At 33.4% G+C, this 23,055-nt stretch overlaps 1 protein-coding gene across 3 annotated transcripts in view; it reads right to left on the reverse strand.

The window, feature by feature from the left end:
* Positions 1 to 23,055, reverse strand: part of LOC107445150 (sodium-dependent dopamine transporter-like) — a 165,457-nt gene that overhangs the window by 102,656 nt on the left and 39,746 nt on the right. The gene's annotated exons all lie outside the window — the stretch shown is intronic.

Genomic DNA, 23,055 nt, shown 5'->3' on the forward strand with positions numbered 1-23,055 from the left:
CGCCAATTAGGCTGCCCAAAAAAAAAATTTTTTTTTCGGGGGGGGGGTGGNGGGGGCACACTATTTCTACATGAATTTTCTTCTTTTTTACACCCTAAAAAGGCAAGAAAAATTCGTGAACATGAAATTTTTTCTTTGTGACGTACTTTAAATGTGACATACTCTTTCTGACATACTCAGATAATTCTGAGCCATTTATTCAGATAAAACGATTTTTACATAAATATAACATTATTATAATGTCTCTCTGAAATGTATTTATAGAGATTTCATACTATAAGATTATACTTTAGTATAAAAATTGGCGTTTATTTGTACAATTGCTCATATGAGCAATTCTACAAATAAACGCAAATTAGGCGGTCAAGCAAAAAATTAAATTTTTTTTTTTTGGGGGGGGGCGCTATTTCTACATGAATTTTCTTCTTTTTTACACCCTAAAAAAGTAAGAAAAATATTAAACATGAAATTTTTTCTTCGTGACGTACTTTAAATGACAAAATTCCAATTTTAAATTTTTCCCGATTTTTTCAATTTACGAACTTTGATTAAATTTTTTATTTTTTGCTTTTTATACTAAAATATAATCTTATAGTATGAAATCTCTATAAATACATTTTAGAGAGACATTATAATAATATTATATTTATGCAAAAATCGTTTTATCCGAATAAATGGCTCAGATTTATTTGAATATGTCGGAAAGAGTATGTCACAAAGAAAAAAATTCATGTTCACGATTTTTTCTTGCCTCTTTAGGGTGTAAAAAACAAAAAAATTCATGTAGAAATAGTGTGCCCCCCCCCCGAAAAAAATTTATTTTTCTTTGGCCGCCTAATTAGCATTTATTTGTAGAATTTTGCTCATATATGCTTGGAGGCTCTTTTTAGACTCAAGTAAATTAACACGAATTAATTTTTACTTGGTTTGAAATAAGATGCATTTTTTTTAACCTTTTATGGGAAAAATGATATTAGATTATAATCTGGTGTGGACCAAAAAAAATGTAAAAGTAGAAAAAGTGATTATAAGCGAGGAAGGGGAACTCAAGAACGGACAGACGAAAGAAAACTAGAGAAGTAAAGAGGACGAATGAATGAAAGAAATGAATCAGTGAATCAGTCAAAAAAATTCAACATGACCAAAATAAAAACTGACCTCGAGAAATCTCAACTTTTCAGAAAATGTCAATTGTGTTCTTGTTTCACTCGGAAAATCAGAAAATAATCGAATTACTGTATCAACTATAGATTTCAATACAACTAAAATAAGAAATGACATAAAAAAAAATCTCAACTTTTTCGTCTAAGTCAATCAGGCTATTGAGTCCATTCAGCTTTTCATTATAATTAGTCTATAGTTCTGGCAAAAAATGCCCTTTAGACTTGTAGTTGTTTTGACGTAGTTAAGTTTTTTTTTATTTTTTTTATTTTTTTAACACATTGAGGCCAGGCTCTAAAACCATTAATATTCAATCCTAGTACGTGAAAATCGCTTTCTTATACCAAAAATTGGTTTTAGTGTTTACCTTTTACTGCGCATTGTATAATTTTATTGTAATATTTCACTCTGCTAGAAACTGTGCAGAGCATTGACCATCATATGGCTTAAATTTGCAATAATTTTAAACTAGGTTTAACCCTACTGTTGTACTTCTTAAACTTAATTATAGAATACTATGATTAAACCTGAACTGAAAACAAAGGGTTAAATTTTATACAGCTTTAAGTTTGACAGAAATTTATAAAATAGTATAATTCAAGGAACCACTATGATTGTTAAATAATGAAGAGATTTTCCTGACATGTTACAGATACGAAAAAATTTCTTCGGAAGAACTAAGCTGGGAGACTATATACTGAAGAAGAAAAATACTCAATATATCCCAACAATAACCACTTTTAATATATATATGTTTCAAGAATTCCTGTAAAAAAAATACGCCAAAAACCTAGATATATAAGGGATCTCAAAATAATATTGGAAGTTAAGAAAAACAAACTCAATATCATTTAATACTTATAATCTCCGAATTTATAAATCTGGTCCAACACTGTTATAAATTTTGATGCTTGTTGAAGCATTATATGCTTCAAATGTGCTTAAATTGAACCATATTATAGTGCAAATTACATTTTTTTAAACTACACTACACAATACTATGATTTAGTTTAAACAAGATTAGATTCAAAATATTATTGCGATGACAGCAAATTTGCACTTCATTTGTTTCAAAGTTGAACTGATTTTATTGAGAGTATGGAAATGATAATATATTAATTGAAAGAATTTTAGTCTAGATTTATTCCAAATTTTAATCCTTTATAAGACGGTTGGAAGTATACTTCCCTCCAACCTCATTAATTAGCCAACTGATGATAACTTGATAAATAAAAAATTAATTGAAAGGCTTTGTTTAAAAAAAATATTAATACAGTAAAGGTTAGTGCGGGATCAAGAAGAGAGGTGCTATTTTCTCTGGTTCGTTATGCGTTTGGTCATTTAATCATTTGTCGTCGTGTTTATTTATTGTTATAAAGACGGAATTTATAATTTCCCTTTTTTTAAGCACAGAAGTTCATGTCTATGGCCAGTTCTTTACAAGTGTACGCATTTTTCCATCATTTTAAAGAATGTAATTTTGTATGGCAAAATAAAATATTTGAACGAAATGTGTCGTATAGTTTCTGTAAAATTAAATTTTAATTACCCGACTTTTTTAAAGTTGGATTTCTAGGGAACAACTTAACCGATTTTGTTCAAATATTGTATTTTAACATTTAAAATTACATAACAATCTTAATTATAAAAAGTTTTTAGCGATAGTTTTAAAAAATGGCCCTATGAAAAGGTTTACTCAGATTTCTAGCAAACAGGCCAATTGGAAAAAAAATAGTGTTGGCAATATTTAAGTGGTCCTTAGAATTTTAGAATATTGGTATCTCTAAGGCCGAATGATGAAATCAGTTGCAGTTTTTCTACCACTTTTTTTCCGTAAGATTTACAGAGAACTTTTATTCTCAATTTTCATAGAATTGCTTTGCGTGGTCAGTTTCGTTTTGATTCTTACCGATTCTCTTAATTTCCAAAATGGTTCGGAGGAAAATTTATGCTTCCAAAAAACGTGTCGCCAATAGATTTCGTATAGATGAAATCAAGGTTCAACATCCTTTGCTCACTTCCTGCTTTGAGTATGCTAGAGATAAATTGTTTTGTAACCATGCCAAATGCATCTCACATTGTGTTACGAATAATTGTAGATTGCAATGAATAATTTATTAGTCTAAATCAATAGTTCAGATTTAAAATCAATAAAATAGTCAAAAGGATAAATATATGAGCAATAATGAAGTCTTAATCATTGTTGGTAAATTAAAGATTAAAAACCTCAATATTCTTAACCGGTATTATTTAATGAAGAACTCGATCTATTTTACAACAAGAAGAAAAAAATATTTTTGTTATCTAATAAAGAGGGTTATTTATTTAGACTTAAGCACAATAAGGAACAATATTTTTAAAAAAATATTTTATAAAATTTTTGTCTAAGCGTTTTGAAAATTTAGTCGTTGAGAACTGATTTTTGCAGACCCATTAACCTTGAGATGGACACAATTTTCGAATGAAACGATATTATCACATTTTCGCGAAATATTTCACTAATGCTCTAAATTAGATTAAAATTTATTAAATATTAATAACAGGAAAATGGTTAAGGTAAAAAGAAATAATTTCTGCAGAAATTGTTTCCTCTGGGATTCACTGGAACAAGTTCAAAGATTTTTCGAGAGATGGCGCAGTGGATAAGCAAACCTATAAATTCAATATAAAGTATTCAAAGATAATTTATGTTGGGTATAAGGTGAAAATGTTTTAATTTAATTTTTAATCGTAAAAAAGATAACGAAAAATTATGATGTGATATTCAATTATTTTTCTTTGATTTACACTCTTACTAAACAAAACGCCATCTATAACAAAGGTTCTGAACTAATGCTAGGCTATCTGGGAGAAAAGTTACATGCCTTGCCTTGTGAATCTGCTTCAAAAACTGTTTTTTTTTTTCAACCTTTATTACAGTGTTATAAATTTTCGACAGCCACCTGCTCGATTTAGGACACTAAGAAAATAAAAAAGAATAATAAATAATTGAATGAAAATGAATGGAATGAATGGAAATGAACGAAAAATGAATGAAACTTCAATTAAACGTTGTGCATTCAAGTGAATCTGAAAACGGATATTATTCTATGTTGGAAATACTTGTAATATCCAACAAAATATTCTCAATTTTTTTTAAGTAGAGATTGTATAAATTTTAATGACCTTTAAGTATCATTAATCAATTCGTTTAAAAATCATATTTAATAATTCATAAAATATTTTGCTTTAGTTAGTTCATAAAATAACTCATAAAAGTCATAAAATATTTATAATTGATAAAATATTTATATTCATCAGTCAAAAAATGCAATTCCATAAAAAAATTTTAAAAAATTAAATTTAAAAAATTTTAATCGCTGAAAGGCGATCTCAGCTTACCCATTGGCGAAATGGTTGTTGTCAATTTGTTTTTATTTTTCCCTCTTTATTTGTGATATTCACCTGAATTAGTATTGAAAACGATCCACTTTGAACTGTGGGTTAGAATTTCTGATTCTTATTAAACAATAATGATGAAATTCTCTTTATTTACAACTCAAAAAGTAATTATGGGATCTCTCTGATCCCATATCTCAAAAATAGACTCAGCAAACAGCAGCGGACCCCATAGCAACATGCGCACACTGCTTACTATTACTCTTGAACACAGTTGAAAAGTGTGATGACCACCAAAAAGGTGCGTACGCCATCAAGCCCAAAACAAAACCCATTTAATGTTTTAAAGTTTTTTACCGTCGAATGAATGCCCTTTTTCGTTGGATACCTATGGCCGTGGCCTCATTCTTCGCAACAAAGTGAGCGTAACATTTTCTGATGTACAATTTTGCATTAATTATATTTACCTGGAAAGAAACTTATAAAGCTCTTCTTAGGCATATAAATAACGTTTTACGAAATAGTTTTGACGTCCTACGCTTGTGAAACTCTTTACAGAAAAGTAAATGAACTCGTTTACTTTGACATCTTAATAACTTGATTTATTGTTCTTAAGCTCTGGCCAAGAATTAAAAGAAAATTTGTTTTTCTCATCATCGTCTTGAAAATAAACTGGTTGCTTTTAAACAACTTATTTTATTCAAAATTAATTAGAATGAATATTAAGTTTCTTACTTCGTAGATTGAAAGATTTAAAAATAAATCGCATTTAAAAGTTTTTGCATAATTACACTGGTTATCATAAATTAAGGAAAATTCACAAAAATCGCGATAACTCAAGAAATTACACATGGAATTTTATGAAACTCACCCACAATATACAACACATAGTAAGGTATTAAACAACATAAAAAGAAATTATCAGACATTAATAGTAGTATAGAAATTAGCACATGTATAAAATAAACAAATTGGAAGTATCGGTTTGCAATAGAAAAAGTACCTTTAATATGGAATATGATTGCCTCTAGAAGCAATACAGCACAAACAGCGATGTGTGATGCTTTCAATTATGCGGTCTATCAGTTCAATAGGAAGTGAGAGCCATTGCTCTTGTAAAGCAGTTGCAAGCGTGGCAAGGGTCTGAGGGGGCGGATTGATGGCAGATACACGCCTCCCTAGAGCATCCCAAACGTGCTCGATAGGATTCAAGTCCGGGGATCGAGCTGGCCACTCCATGCGAGTAATTGTTTCCTGTTGAAGATAATCATCAACAATGCGAGCTCTGTGTGGTCTTGCATTATCGTCCTGTAACAGGAAGCAATCACCAATTGCCCCGGCATATGGGCGCACATAAGCATCAAGGATGTTGTCTCGATAAACCTGAGCATTCACGGTTCCCCTTGGAAAGACATGGAGGTATGTGCGCCCTCCTAAGGATATGCCTCCCCAAACACAGACACTGCCTCTTCCGTATGCATCTCTTTCACGGATGTTTGATGGATGATAACGGGTCCCAGGTTCTCTCCATATCAAATAACGTCTACTGTCACTTTCTAGACTAAACCTGGACTCATCCGTAAAGAGAACAGGCCTCCATTGATCTGACGTCCAGTGGACATGTTGTCGGGCCCACTGCAAACGGTCTCTCCTATGGCGTGATGTGAGCGGCACGCAAATGGCTGGTCGTCTCGCATACAGACCACCTTCGTGGAGCCTTCTGCGCACAGTTGACGTTGACACCAACCTTCCGGTGGCTGCAGCAAGAGAGGATCTAAGATGTGTCGGAGTAGCGGTTCTATTCCTGCGTGCACTTAATGTCAAATATCGGTCATCGGCACTGGTCGTAACAGTTGGCCGTCCTTGACTGAACCTCCTAGATGCCGAATCTGTGGTTTGAAATTGCCTCCAAAGTCTATGAACCACAGATGGACTCACATTTAGCCATCTGGCCACTTCTGATTGACTCTGCCCTGCCTCTAGTCTCCCGATGGCTCTCCATCGTAGTTCTTCAGGCAAATGATGCCTAGAGGTCATTATTACGAATTGGCTATCTCAGATTTTCAATGTCGCAATCACAGTAAAATTTGTGTGCTTTCTCTCAAACTTGGACTTTTATGCTCCAGGCAGATGACGTAAGCCGAGTGCAGCGCCACTAATTTGCATATTGCAATTTTACTCAGCTACTCTTAGTGGACAACATATGCAAATTTTGCACGGTTTGGCTTACTTTTGAAAGAGTTATCGCTATTTTTGTGATTTTTCCTTAATTTATGATAACCAGTGTATTAAACCTACATATATGTCGTGTACTACATAGAATAGTATTAAGTAACTTCGAATACTATTTAATTCAATTTTCTTCGTGTTTGGAAATCGAAGCCTTGATATTTCGTCAAGAGAGACGAAATGCGAAGTAAAAAGTGCTAACCAGTGTTTTTTTTTCATTTGTAGCTCATTTAATTCCTCAAAGAAATTCAGTACCATTTTCTCGTTCCCAAGATCGGAGATAGAGTAAAAAAAAATATTTTTTTTAAAAAGAAGAAAGAGAAATTCAGAGTCTTATTTTACATTGTTTGTAACAACTGTCTGTGATATTTTGATAATATTTGTTGCAGTTGTTTTCTATCATTAAAAAAAAGGCTCAAAACATTTATATGAATTTTTAACTTATTTTGGATTTAAAAGTACTCTCTCAGATAAAAATTTTTAAAACGATAAGTATGATACTAAGTAAAAAAAAGTTCATAAAAGAGTTATTTTCTCTTAAATGTATTTTTAAAATACAGAATCTTGTTTCACATGGTGTGGAAAAAATATCGGTGATATTGGGTGCGTATTTGTTCAGCAGTTTTCAAATAGCAAACCCGATAACAATTATACAATAGCATCAAAAGTTGGAACCCTGGTGGCTCAGGGGATAGAGCGCTCGCCTCCTAATAAGATGTCCCAGGATCGAGTCACAGCAATCGCTGGTCAATGCGAATTCTACACCTGGATCAAACCGACCACTGTGCTGACGTGTATCCTTAGGGGTTAACTGATCATTGGTTAGAGTCCTTTTACAGTCAGGCCAAGCGCGAAAGGTTTTCGAGATTTTCCTCACCATGCAACGCACATGCGGGTTAGTTCCATCAAAAAGTCTTCCGCGAAGTCTGTGTCTTCCAGATTTGGTTCAAAATTACGAGTCTACGGAGTTGAACCATGTCATTCAAAATTGGTTTGACTGTTTAACTGCAGTTATCAAATGTAAAATTTTATTACCTTTAACACAGTTATTTTAAATATGAAATTAAAATACTTAGAAATACTATTCCAAAAGGCTTAAGAACAAAACGCCTTATTTTTCATTCCAAAAGAGAAGGACTTCATTAAAATGACCGAAGTGTTGGGCTCGTAAATAAATTAGGCCGAAATAAAAAGGTCTTCTGTTTACTCAAGAAGGACGAAAACACGAAGTAAGCGACGTTAATCTTCGGAGTTAAAACCCCATAAAAGACAAACATCTTTGCTCCAGTCTATTCTTTTGTCCTTAGAGATTTAATGGCGTTCTCCCTTCTACAAGTTGGAAAGCAAACTAAAGAGGTGTAGTAGCGTTGAACCAGTAACAACGCGGGAAATATTAACGTCAACTTCTATTCTTAAAAAGCAGTCATTATTACCGAATTTAACTTCAAAAATCGTTTACTAATCTGAAGTACTGTCACCGTTATAATTAAGGAATCCTAATTTAAGATAGTAATTCTATGTGTTTAATTCGAAATTTTTCGGAAATATGAGATTTTTGTTCACTGCATGTTTTTGAATTTATTTTTTTAATTCCATTTTTATTAACTCTTTGACGCAGATGGAACAGAGATGTGAATATATTTGTATATTTTTTGACATTTTAAGTATGAGCGAAAATATATTTTGGTGATTTTTTATTGCAACAAACAGTCTAATAATTACTAAAAAAATCTGTTAGATTGAAGGAATTATATTTGCACTAAAATACAATATCCAAAGTAGTTTGAAATTTTATTTTCATTCAGATTCAAGCATTTATCAATAATTGAATTTTGTAAATTAAAGAAATTTTACTGATGAATAACTGTTTCTCTCTCTGATAGAAATGGGCGCAAGTTTGAAAAATTATTGTTTGGAAGTGAGCTGTGTTTGGTAGATTTTACCTTAAGCGCAGAAAAAGATATTGAAATTTCCATAGTGTATTTCCTAACCATACATTGTTAAAATACTAAATATGATATTCTCCTCTTATATTGACTTAAATTAAAGCAAAATAATGGAAAAAGTATGAAAAACAAGTTTAATAAAAATCCTGCGTACTTGCTTTCGTGTTTTTTTTTTATTATTTTATAACCCGTTGAACAGCCGACCCAATTTTATTGGTTTACGACTGCTAATGTTCAACTCCGTAGCCTTGTAATTTTGAACCCAATCCAGACGACAAGGGAACTCCTGGCTAGAGTATTGGGAGAAATTTGCCTTCGTGGAGGACTTTTTGATGGAGCTAACCCGCATTTGCGTTACATGGAGAGGAAGAATACGAGAACCTCCCACGGTTAGACTGACGTAAAGGGGACTCTAACCCATGATCCGTCTACCACTGAGGATATTTCACGTCAGCACTGTGGTCGGTGCAAGCCGGATGCGGAATTCATATCGACTGGGATTCGAACCCGGTTCGCCTCATTGGAAGGCGAACGCTTTTTCCCCTGAGCTATCGCGGCTCTTGCTTTCGCGTTTATAACGATGGAATCCTGCATTTGAAATTTTAATCCCTTAGATTAACTTTTAAATTTAACTAACACCTAGAGAAGAAAAGGCTTTCGCACAAGTTACCATAAACGAGAAATCCGATCCTTTAGTACTACGCAGTTTAGTAGGCCCGACGTAGTGACATGTTTCGTAAGAAATCGGATTCATTTAATTTGAATAATTTTTGTTAATTCTAAATTTTTGTTTACTACGTGTTTTTCGAATTTAAAATATTTGCTTTGTTCCCTACCTTTTTAATTACTCAATTTCATGTTTTTAAACATGAAATCTTAAAATTAAAATTTCTACCCTTTTGCTTCTATAGTATAGTCATTACTAAATTTAACTCTATACTATACTCTAACCAAAAATGCCATTACAGTTATATTTAAGAGTTTTAAATATGGAATCCTGATTTAGGACAGCAATTGGACTCATTAAAATTTTGACTATCTAGAATCCTTAAATTTTAACTGAAGCTCAATGACAATGCAGATTTCAATAGTTTTCCAAATTTCGAACCTTCTTTTACATAATCAGTATGATGTAACTACCACTACGATTATTTTTTTTAATTTATTTCCTATGTGCTGCACAATCAGTCTCCCCGTTGAGCAAACCTAGTGCGTTCTCCAAAAGTGGTATCCACTCTTTCGGGACCACCACAATGGGTGATATGACATTGGCCATGTTATTTTGGATGTCTAGTTTCTGCCACACTAGATGGCAGCACCAAGACTTTTTGGATGCTAAAGTGCACTAGGAATTTAATTTTGCCGGAAATGCCAAAAGCCAATAAGGCACTCCAGGGATCTTTTACATGCAGCATAATCATACGACATGGCGGCTGAGGATTTTCTGCATCCCGAAAATCCGATATCTGGGCCGGGGATCGAACCGCAGATTTAGGCTCAGACGGCCGACAACAAACCAACTGCACCACCCAGCCACACTACGATTATTAAACATCAATTCACTAGTATATAAGACATGCAAAGTCGATTCTATCACGAGGTGCCTTTTGATTGATAAAGGATGGTATTGTTGATAACACTATCTCCATACTTTTGACTTACGGACATGATATGTTCTCGCCTTCATCAAAAGCAATGCTCAATTTAATGAATGGTCTACATTGAACAGTTGCTGTTTGTGACTGCGGTATTGTCATCCTCACGCTATTGCTGCTCACTCTCGTTTTCACAGAGCGAAATCACGTAACACAGGAGAGACTATGCACACAACCGTGAACTTAATAGAACTCACATGACAAAAGCTAAAAAAAAATCGAAGAACTTAATACAGCTCTCACCACAGGCGCTCAAAATCTGGTGAACTTAATACAGCTCTCCCAGTCTTTGGCAACTAGTGGTATCCATTCATCGAATTCTATCCCAGTTAAAATTCTGGTAGAGGAGTATTGTGGCGTAACTACGATTATTAAACATCAATTCACTAATATATAAGACACGCTAACTCGATTCCATCACGAGGAACCTTTCGATGAAGTTGGTACTGTCGGTTACACTATCCCCACAATCAGAAACAAATGTTGTAGGCATTTGGTATAGTGGTAGTAATATAGTGGTAGTGGTAGCTATTTGGTAGTATGAATCTGTCTAGTGTCAAATTGATAATAATTCTAAAATATCATCGTAAATGTTATTTCTATTACTTATCTTAAATGAGAAATTGCCGGCCGGTCTGTGTAGGGGGCAGGGAACTGTCCTTGCATCAGAAAGGTTCTGGGTTCGAATCCCGGGCAAGGCATGGATGTTTCTTTCTCTCTCTGGGTGTTCTATGTTCTTTCTCCTTTGTGTGTGAATGTGACCCGCGTTATAAACGGGTTGTGTTGTGTGAATGGCGTGGCAGAAGTCGTATTACTGGTCATAGATGGCGCCACTGAAAAACAGGAACAATCGCGACCCCACTGCCCAAACAGGCATACGACAAACAAACAAAAAATGAGAAATTGAAATTCGTCGAAATATTGTTCCGAAAGATTAAGAACCAAAAATTTTAATTCTTATTCTAAAGGAGAAGGATTTCATCAAATTAGCCGATGTGGGGTTTTTTGTTAGGGAATAAGAGATCTAATGTTTACTCGAAAAAGACAAATTACAAGAGGTTAATCTTCGGAGTAAAAAAACAAGCAGCGTTGCTCAGTTCATTTTTTTCTCCTTAAAGAGATTTAATGACTTTCTCCCTTTTACAAGTTAGAAAACAAACTCGGGAGGTAACAGCGTTGATGAATAACTGCGCTGGAAAGATTTACTTTCTTCCATAGTGCAGTCATTACTAAATTTAACTCCAAATCATCCACTAACCAAAAGTGTCATTACCGTTATGTTTACGAAACTCCAAGTTACGACAGCAATTGACTACGCTTAATTTGAGCCAATTCCCTTAATTTGAAATTTCCGTTTACTGTGTGTGTTTTGAATTCATGAGTAATTTGCTTCTTTTTGTGAGCCAATTCATATTTTTTTTCTTATGAACTTTTATTTTTTTTATGTTTCTCGCTTTATTTTGGACACATGCGATATCTGAGTAACTAGCAACTGATTGCGTTATCAATAAAAAATATATAGCTAAATACAGAAATGATTAAAACAAAGCTTAAAAAGGATAATTAGAAATCTTCATAAATTAATTGGTATGTTTAAAGTCAACTGATTTGTATTTTTTTATTGCCGTCGTCGAACGGCGGACCCAATTTTGGGTTTATGCCTGCTAATGTTCAACTACACAGCCTTGTAATTTTGAACCCAATCCAGAAGACAAGGGGACTCCTTGATCAAGTATTGGTAGAAATTTACCTTCGTGGAGGATTTTTTGTTGGAACTAACAAGGAGAGGAAGACCACGAGAGCCTCCCACGTTTAGCCTGACTGAAAGGGGAGTCTAACAGATGATTCGTCTACCACAGAAGATATTTAGCGTCAGCACTGTAGTCGGTGCAAGCTGGATGCGGTATTCGTGTCTATCACTGGGATTCGAACCCGCTTCCCCTTATTGGAAAGCAAATGGGAAAAAATATACTTGAGGGTGCCTCTTGGCGAAGTTGGCGACTTATGTTTGGCGCTATTCCTGTTTGCACGGAACACCATGGTATCAGGAATGTCGGCCAAAACATTGTGATATTTCAATAAGACATTGGAAAATTTTAAAAAAACATCGGTCAAAACATAGTGATATTTCAATAAAACATCAGCAAAACTTGCATTGGGCCTAATATAAGCAAAATTAATAAACCTAATTAAAATGATTTTGAATCGAAGCAAAAATTAATATAGTAGGCGCAGAAAGAAAAGGAAAAAAACAATTTGATTAAGCTTGAATATTCTCAGATTTAGGTGCACCGAATTATCTAATAACAGTTAAATACTGTCTAAAATTATCATGAATAGAATCTGTGTACCTCCATCGCCACATAAATGCGACGAAATACGAATCGAAAATGGCGTCTGTAGTACCGGACTAGCGGTGACAGTTTTTTCTTAAATTCATTTTTATGATTGCCCACATACCTTCGATCTTATTGACCAGATTCAAAAGTAACCTCACAAGTCGGTATCCAACGTACAACTAACGGACCTCTGAAATTACATATACCGTTGAACATTTAAAAATAACGCTAAAATCTAAACCAATCAGAATCACGATTGGATTTCAACATCAACTTGGCGAGAATCAAGGGGCACTCTCAAATATAGTCTACCCAGCAAACGCTCTATCTCCTAACAGATTTGTATTATTGACACTGTATGTTAGTACGCAAAAATATGGTCATTAGATCAAATGTTATTAATATATTAAATTATTTTTTCTTCACTGTGCAGGATTTTCTAAAACTGTCTCTTCCAGAAATTTTTACATTTTATTCTTGTAAGTAAATTGTAAAAGATTACTTCACAGAATGTCTTGAGAATGAGCTTAATTTATCATAAGAGGCTTAATTTATCACAAATCCTGACCGGTCATTACTTAGAACTTTCCGATTTTTAGAAGCTCATTAAAATTTGCAAATGATATTTTTTCCTTTGTATTTCTATTGACTTCCGGATTAAAAACTGAGTACTTACGTTTCTGTAGAATCGGGATCAACCGATTTTTCAGACTCATAATAACAGAATGAAAACTCTAGTTGAATACAATTAATTACGGTAAGTAAGGGAAGTATTTTTAATCAATGTTGGTTATGCTATCCCTGTTCGAATATTTAATTGTTTTTAACAATTCTGAGTTCACAAAGCTTGAAATTAACATAAGCTTGAGTTCTTTTAATCTATATATTTCTCTTAATTGCAACAAAAACGCGGGTATTTCTCTATCAAAATTGGCAACACTATAGTATTCGTAATTATTACTTTGTTAGGTTCTCTTAAGTAATAATTTGAGTAATATTTAATCAGTTATACACTAAGTATTTGGTTTGATTCATTCTGTAGGTCGATTTGTAGGTTAGTTTGATTTGGATTCGATGGTTTTGTTTAGTTGGTTTCGTAGGAATTTGACATTTTTAGGTTGTCTAAAGTAATAATTTAAGTATTGTTAAATTCCGATTCATTTTGTTAGGTTGTTTAAATTAGTAACTAAAAAATGATTATGTTAAATGATTAGTGTTAAATGATTTGTTATAACTTAAGTATTTGTTTGGATTCATTTTATTCCATTTGTTTTTTTTATAGAAATAAAAACTTTGCTACGAAGTAATTTTTTCAATTTTTTTTAATCTTTTTCTGAAATGAATGCAGAAATTTTAAACATCAATGGTTTGTCTATCTCATCTCATGGCAGAGATGGAAATAATTTTAAAACTTCTGCTGCCTGCTATGCTGCAATACCCCGAACTCGTACGTGCGGCGATTTGTGTGTCTTAATGGCTGCCGGGCAGATTTTAAATTATTACTTAATTACTCAATGCACAGAGAACTTTGACAATATCACCATCATGTCTTGAAAATAGTTAAAATTGAAAAAGTGCTTCCTCGCTCGAAACAGCTAATATTTCATAATTCTCACATATAAATCAATTCAAGGCATTTAGCACCCAGGCTGTGGTAGGTTGTAGTTCATTTACGTCATACTAGAGCTGCACAACAGGCTATTGGCGACGGTTTGGGAAACATCCCTGAGGATGATCCGAAAACATGCCATCACAATTTTGATCCTCTGCAGAGGGGATGACACCCCCACTTCAGAGGGACTAGCACCCAGGCATATTTATATGCTGTACATATTTATATGTTAATTAGAAATTCCTGTTTTTGACAGACCTTTATATTACAATGCTCGATGCTATTTGGAAAAGTCACCAGGATGGGCTAATTGTAAAATGAATCATTCATTTTTCAATTAGCCAGACAGTTAAGACAGTTTGCATATAGGCCGAGAAAAGTGAAGGTTTGTTATAAATAGCCTTATTAAAGGTTTATTGGAATAAGTCTTCAGCTGATACAGCCTGACTAATTTCTTGCACATTTTTCTTTTAATTTAAACTTAAGGCACGTAGATTAATTGTAATAAACCTTAAAATGGCAAGCAAATTTGACACTCCCAATTAGCCTGGAGAATTGCAAAATACCAGCGTCTGTTGCAAAGAGCAAAACGTTTTCAAGTAACCCCTTCGCCTATGGCATGGTTAAGGATTGCGTGAAGTGATACCTCAACAGTCTTGTGCCTATGGCCTATGGATTTCTAAATTGCTCCCCGAGCTTCGATTTCCCTCTCAGATCTTTAAATTTTTGAGTTTCTTAGGTTTCTTAAATACTGTTATAAGAAATTTCTGAATTTTTTGTATGCTTTTTACATGATGCAATAGAACAAAAATTATATTTGCCTTCAAAAAAATAATAAATGGCCCAGAAATGCATGCAATATTTCTATGGCATTTTTTTATAGTGCAATCAACGTTCCAATAACTAATCTATTTAATTTTTGCCTCGCTAACAACTTAAATATTGTATGACGTAAAAAAAAAAGAATTCGGCTCAATAGATTTTGCGAAATCAAATTTTAACTACGTGAAATTTTTAAAAGTCAGATTTTTCGAGAACTATTAGACCAATTTAATTTAAATTTTATATCATGTAATTTAAAATTAGAAACTTTAAAATGATGAAAAATTTCTATACATTGAAATTCAAAATTCCTTCGATTAATAAACATAGCAGTAAATGCAGAACATTATTATAATTCACAAAGGTGCATTATCATCATAAGTATTAAGTATTATCAGTACATTTTATTACTTCTTTTCGTGCAAAACAACTTATATTGCATTACGACGGATGGATCAAAGATGATACTCCATTCGCATAAAAGTATGTTCTTTTTTGCTAATTGAGTTACATCATCATCATTTCTACATCGTCAAGTCGGTAAAATTTAAAGAGACCCTTAAATAATTTCCCCGGTATTTCCGATTAAATATTTTCAAACCCAGCAAGGAATGTTAAGTGTAAAAAATTCATGCATCGTCGACCTCTGGTGCAGGGTAAGGGCCTTATGCATAAACCTTAAAATTGCAAACAACAGAAATTTTGCTAGAAAATATTACTGCTTTCTCCAAGAGATACCAGTAAAAAAGACTTAAATATAGCAGAAATGAATTAGATACATGGTACGGTTCTCTTATTTACGTCGCACCAGAGCTGCAGACAGGCGACGGTCATCTCAGGATCATCCTCAGGGAAACAACCCTGAAGGATGATCCGGAGATAACATAGATATGTCCCGTCCAGTTTTCAAATTAGAGACACAGTTCTATCGTAACTTATAAATAATGCGGGTTTATAATTTAAATGCACAGTTTCTGAGTAGTTGATTGTAAAGGTTTATAAGGAGAAAGCTGGCGACATTTTGAATTTACTGAGAGGAAAAAAGTAAAAGAAGGTGGAACTAAAATAATGATATCTAGACAATTGAGGGATTGATATTGCTGTTTTTTTCCATGCTAATTTCCGTTGTTGAGTATTTTCTATATCTCCAAAACTTTTAAAAGAATGTGGAATTATTATATAAGTTTACCCAAACATAATTCCATGGAAAAATTAATTTTTAACAAATTATTAATTATTTTTCCTTAATTCATTTAATAATAATCAAAAAATTTTGAATTAAAAGGCATACAACTGTTTAAATGATTTAAAAGTATGTAAACTTAAATGACTAAATTCAAAATTTCTCCGAAATAGGATAAGTAATTTTCGAAATAGGTCTTTTCAAAATTTGGTAGCTCAGAAACTATAAGATCAATTTCGTTTATATTTTTTTACCAATGTCCACTCATTTCATTCCTGCATCAGAGGGTCAGATATGTTGACCACTTTTTAAAGGGGGCGCCATTTTTGGTGGGTCAACGTTACCTATATAGTTAGAAGGACGGTTAGTTCATAGAGAAGGAATGAACCTCCATGCCTATGACCGGGATTCTAATCCGGAACCTTTCTGACATGAGGCTAGTTCCATAACCCCCATAAAGGCCTGTCGGCTCGATTAAACTTTGTATTTTGTCATTTAAAATTAATTACTTTAAAATGATGTAGTATTCTTTTCCATTCAATATACACCGAAGAGCCATTACATTATGACCACCCTCCATCGATAACAATGGGCTCGCCCAGATTTTCGTGGTTTCTTGCCCAGGAACAATGTTTTCATGGGGCACATTAGAATCCATAATCCTCATAGAACAATCCCTGACGTCTGTAAGCTACTTGAACGTAGTTGCAGACCAGGTTCACCCATTCATGGCAACAGTTTTTCCTGCGGGGGATGGTGTTTACCAATAGGAAAATGCACCATGTCATACGGGTCGAATCGTCACGGATTGGTTCGAGGAACATTCCATTGACTTTCAAGTTATGTCTCGGCCCCCAAATTCCTCTGACCTTAATCCAATAGAGCATTTGCGGTCCTACCTGGAAAACCAAATTCGTGCTGCCACGCTACCCCCTCGCAATATGAGGGAATTGCAGGACCAGTTGGTGAGCGCTTGGTACCAGTTACCTCAGACTACCTATCAGCACCTTGTGGAATCAATACCTCGGCGGGTGCTAGCAGTTTNTGTAGGCTGAACTTGACCTTACTATATATATTATGAACGTATGTCTCTTATACAAATCCGCAATTCTGAACCAATTTACACCGCTTTTATAGTAAATTTGTTCAATTATCAACTTAGCCATGGGAAAGCTATGGTAAATTCAGAACATCACATTATATTACCGTTGTTAAACAGTCAACCCAATTTTGTTTTTAAGACGACTACTGTTCTACTCCATAGTCTTGCAATTTTGAATCCAATATAGCAGAAAAAATAACTCCTGGATCCAGAATTGGGAAAAAAATTGTCTTCGTTGAGGACTTTTTGGCACCCGCATTTGCGTTACATGAAGAGAAAAAACCACGAAAACTTCCCACAGGTTGCCTGATGGCAAGGAGACTCTAACTTACGATCCGTCTACCACTTAAGATATTTTAAGTCATCACTGAGGTCTGTGATAGCCGGGTGCGGAATTTGCATCGACTAGTCTTCACTGGTATTTGAACCTGCTTCACCTCATTGGAAGGTGAACTCTCTATTCCCTGAGCTATCCCAGCTCAGAATATCATACTTTAAACAATTCTAAATGCATTGTTAATCTTTCTTTTGGTGAATTGAACTTACTCATAGTATTATAAATATAATAGTGTGAAGCCGCGCCATGTACAGCAAATAATAAAAAAAAGATTATATATTAAGTGTCATGAATGCTTAGTATGGGGTACTGGGCTTGTGATATTCGGTTACTTATTAGTTTTGAAGGTGGTAAAAACACCTACTACCACAGTACCGATATTAGGCACCTATATTTGTACAAAATGTTCTAATTACCATATCACTTATAGCGGCAATAATAGTAGTATTCAATACCGCAATTATGTAAGCATCACTGGCGTTATTAATAGTTGCGAATTTTTTACGGCCTTCAAAATAAGAACCGATATTTATTCATTCGCTAAGAATGACTATAAAACTATTAGTATCCTTACTAACTATTTTCGAGAATTAAAATTCGTTAATTTTGTAAATTGGTACAGATTGGTACAAAATAAGTTCAAATTGAAATTTTTAGAAAGTGGTATCGAATTAAAAATATAAATTATTGGTGAAAGGGCATTCCTATATGAGAATTAAGAAATTTGACATATTGCTTTTGACGCAAATAAGATTCAATTAATTTTCGTAATAGGTATTATGTTGATAGAAAAATAAATAAAGTTTTGTATTAAAAAGTTAAGTTAATTGAAAAAATGCTCTTATCTGCTTAGGATAACTATAAAAAATTGCTTTGTCATTATTGACGTTAATAATGTTTACTTAATTTTCGTAACAGAGCCGGCCAGGTGGCCGAGTGGTTAGCGAGTCTGACTGCGGAGCCGATGGTCGCGGGTTCGAATCCTGCTCAGGGCATGGATGTTTCTTTCTCTCCTTTGTGTGTGATTGTGTGAATGTGACCCGCCCTATAAACGGGTTAGTGGTTGTGTGACGTGGGCGACGCTGCTCCTCCGCCGTGGCTTCGCTACAGGTGCCCACTGGGTAACGAGAAGAGAGTAGCAGTTCTGGCATTTCTGTGGCCAATGAGACTATCCCCAGTGCTAACCATTAAAAAAAAAATTTTTAACAGGTACTAATAAATTATGTAAATTGGTGTTTTAATAGGTACTAAATATATATAGTACTAATATTAGTAACAAGAACTGTGAAAAAGGTTATCTCTGCTCGAATGGGATAAATTAAGGAAATAACAAATTGTTAATTACCATCAAAATTACTATCATAAGTTTTTACCATCAAAAGTTGCCCTTGAGCAATAGCATTATGCCAAATGATACTGAATGTAAATATTTATTTGATGGGATAAACTTCTAAAAACATGTTTTCCTTAATTTTGTAATGTAATTGTTTTAACTGAATTAATTGTATAGGTATATGTGATTCAGTTTTGTATGTGATTTTACAGTTAATACCGATTTATTGCTTATTAATTTTCTTCATCCCATAGGAAGAACGAATATTCAGCTAGTTAAATAAATTTAAAATTAATAATTATTATCTTAGCAATGAGTTACCTTTAATAACGATTTTATATAATCACGAATAAACGATATTTATAACTGGGCGAGAAAGTTTTTTTATTTGTTTCGATTCACGTTCTCGATGTTCGGGAAACTATGCAAAAGGTGAATGCAACATAAAGAAGCCCAACTTAAGATTGCCATCCTGTCTAAACTATTGGGCTCATGTTTTCCAGATTGAGGCAAATCCTCTCCCTATGGAGCAGCGATGGCTTAGGGGATAGAGCGTTCGCCTTCCAATGAGGTGAACCGGGGTTCGATCCCGGCGATACGAATTCCGCATCCGGTTTGCACCGACCACAGTGCTGACTTGAAAAATCCTCAGTGTTAAACGAATCTTGGGTTAGAGTCCTCTTGCTGTCAGGCTAACCGTGGTAGGTTCTCGTGGTCTTCCTCTCCATGTGACGCAAATTCGGGTTGGTTTCATCAAAAAGTCCTCCACGAAGGCAAATTTCTCCCAATACTTGATCCAGGAGTTCCCTCATCGTCTGGATTGGATTCAAAATTACAAGGTTACGGAGTTGAATATTAGTAGTCGTAAGCGCTATTTTCTGGATTTCATATTTAATGTTCTCCTTATTTGTTAAAACTCTAATTTGAAAATTTTGAATATGATTGCTTATGTGATTGAACTGTTGAGCGCACTTCGAACATTCGGAGTGTCCCCAGAAGCACCCTTGAGGGGGAGGTGAGGGGTTAAGCTAGTTATTAGTAGTTGTATATCCAATAGTTGGGTCGGCTGTTCGACGACGGTTATAAAATAAAATTAAAAAAAACCTCTCCTTATTTTAGAGTCAGGAACCCAAATCCGCCAATAAAAAAATATGCTTGTGAGTAAGTTTTTACGTCTGATTTCGCAATTTAAAATATCGTCCTCTCAAATTCATTAGCATATACAAGGTTGGGCCATCAAACCATTAATATTAAGTCCTAAAACGGGAAAATCGGATTATTAGATTAACAATTGGGTTTAGTTGTGTAGTTAATTTATGAATCAATAGGTGACGCCACTGCAGTATGGTATGGTAGAGTAGACTGGGCAGCGGCGCTTTACCTTTAACATGATTTATCGAATCTTTTTCGCCTAACATAATACAAAAGCCACAGTCAAGTGCCTTGAAGAAAAGTTCAAATTTTAAACTATATGTACCATTTGGCAGTGAAAAATTATCTGGGGGGCTTACAACGGGCAGAGACACTTAACCTTTAAGCTTAAATATTTTTAACATTATTTAACTTTTTTTAAAAATCGCCAATTTGGCGACATTCCCCCCCCCCACCCTATCATAGTTATCAAAATCACTGTTTTATTCTCAGTTTTAAAAGAATTTTATGAGACAAGATAATGCAGCATTGGAGTAAGTATATAAATGTTAAAAATTTAGAATACAATCGCTTTTCATTTTTATGAAAATGTGGCTTTTTTCCATTTTGACGTTTTGCGCCATTTTCAGTATAAGCATTGAGACCACTGGCTAGATGTAGGCTGAACTTGACCTTACAGTCATGAGTAACTGTTGCAAACTTATAGCACTTATGAAAATATTCGCAAAACAGCATCATATCATAAGGCGATGGCATCTTCGATAAACAGCCTTAAAAACATCAGCGCAGGGTTTATAGGGCAGAGGCACTCAGTCTTAAAAAACATCAGCGCAGGGTTTATAGGGCAGTGACACTTAACCTTTAAGAACATCAGTGTAGGGTATACTGAGCAAATGTATACTGGACAGTTGTAATTAACTTTAAAGCTAAAAAATTAATGTCTATTACACAGATAGATTGCATATTGGAATAATACCAAAAATTTGTCAAAGTGTTGCGTCTTTGTTTTGCGTACTGTACGGTCTTTTATGACAATATGATATTAAAAATAGAATATGGAAGGAAGGGTTATACATTATTGTAAATTTAATTTTTTTTTCCGTGGTAGAAATTATTTTTAATTATGTTACATTTCTATCAAGAACCAATATTTTTGAAAATATAAAATTTTATCATTAACTCATGGTATACGAAATATTTTTTTATAAATGAAAGATTGATACCGCGGATTTTTATTCACATAGAAAAATCACTTAAAAAGAATAAGGTAAAAATATTTACCTGTAAGCCAAATATTAAAAAGGTAAACTTCTCCTAAGACTCATTATCCTAACGCGATGAATGGATAAAAAAGCAATTCTTAAAATTAGTTTCGGGAATTTCAAAACTACCTTTTATAGAAAAAAAAGAAGAAATTTAGCTATTTACTGTAAATTAAACTTAATAGATGCATAAAGCACGTAACTAAATTATCAAACAAATTGAATATAAATTAATTATTTAAAAGATATATTGGCCGAATATCAAGATATGGGAAAATTATCCTCCATTTTGATCTGAGAAATATTGTGAAAAAAAAGTTTTTTAGTCTTGCAAAATATGCTAACTGTATCTGGGCTACAGTTAGGCAGTTCATAGGCTTTTTAGGGCGGTTTATAGCCTAAAAAGTGTTCTATTTAATGCGGCTTAATTTATAAAAATGCAATATGAGAAAACTTCTTGAGAAAACGATTCTTTTCGTGACTTAGGAATACAACAAAGAAGAAATGGATGCTTTTTGGGTAAAACTTCGGCAGTTTTTAAATTGGGGAATGTTCGAAAACTGATTTTAACAAATACGATGTGAGTAAATATTTAATGCATGAGTAAAGTATATGAATGAAATATTCTTTTGTTTTAAATTTGGAAGACGATGTACTGAAAATTTATTTTCTCGCAGTTTTAAGCTGTATGTAAATTCTGCGTGCAGAATATTTCTATGAGACAATTGTTTAATTAGTTTCCAGATTTTCGAAACTTTACAAATTAATAAGAAAACACAAACTATTAAACAAAAAACGATTTCAACATACTAATACAATCTATTGCAAAGAAATTTTCTAATGCGCTGCGTTGCGACTAACAGAAAGAATTAATATTGCAATGGAAATACAGCAATGAAAATTGCTATCTAGTGCATTGAAACAAGGCAAATGATTTGCAGTATAATAATTTGTAGTATAACATTTTCAACACAATAATAAATAAATACATTTGAATTTAAGTTAATTGAAAAAAATATAAAACAGAAAAATAAATTTCGTGAGCTAGAAACGCTTTATAAAGAGACCAGTTTCTAAATCATTTTCTTATTTTCAATTTTAAACATTTTTTTCTTAGTCTTTGATCTTAATTTTCGTGGTTTTATTCAGTTGATTGTCAAAGGGAGAGCAGGCATACAACCATAAAATCTTGGGATTACTGGTTTTTGTGTAGTAATATTGTGAAAATTTTACAAAATGTAAAATCTAGTCTTAATGTATTATTAAAAACGAATCTGAATATAGAGTTTTTTACCGAAAGAACAGATTCAGATCCTCATATTTTATTCAAGCAATAAACTCACTATTGCTTGAAACTGCTGTTCTGCTATACTTGAAGCAATAAACACCCTACTAAATACACAACTGTAATAAACACACAATTTTTTTATCCCACTAATGCTTAAATAAGACCGATTCTCTTAAGTTTTACTTTAATAGACAACAGACTCATAGTTTAACACAAAACATACCAACACCTAATCTATACCTATTTCTACCATAGC

Source organism: Parasteatoda tepidariorum, chromosome 6 (genome assembly GCF_043381705.1).
Source record: "Parasteatoda tepidariorum isolate YZ-2023 chromosome 6, CAS_Ptep_4.0, whole genome shotgun sequence".
In the NCBI taxonomy this organism is placed as follows: domain Eukaryota; kingdom Metazoa; phylum Arthropoda; class Arachnida; order Araneae; family Theridiidae; genus Parasteatoda; species Parasteatoda tepidariorum.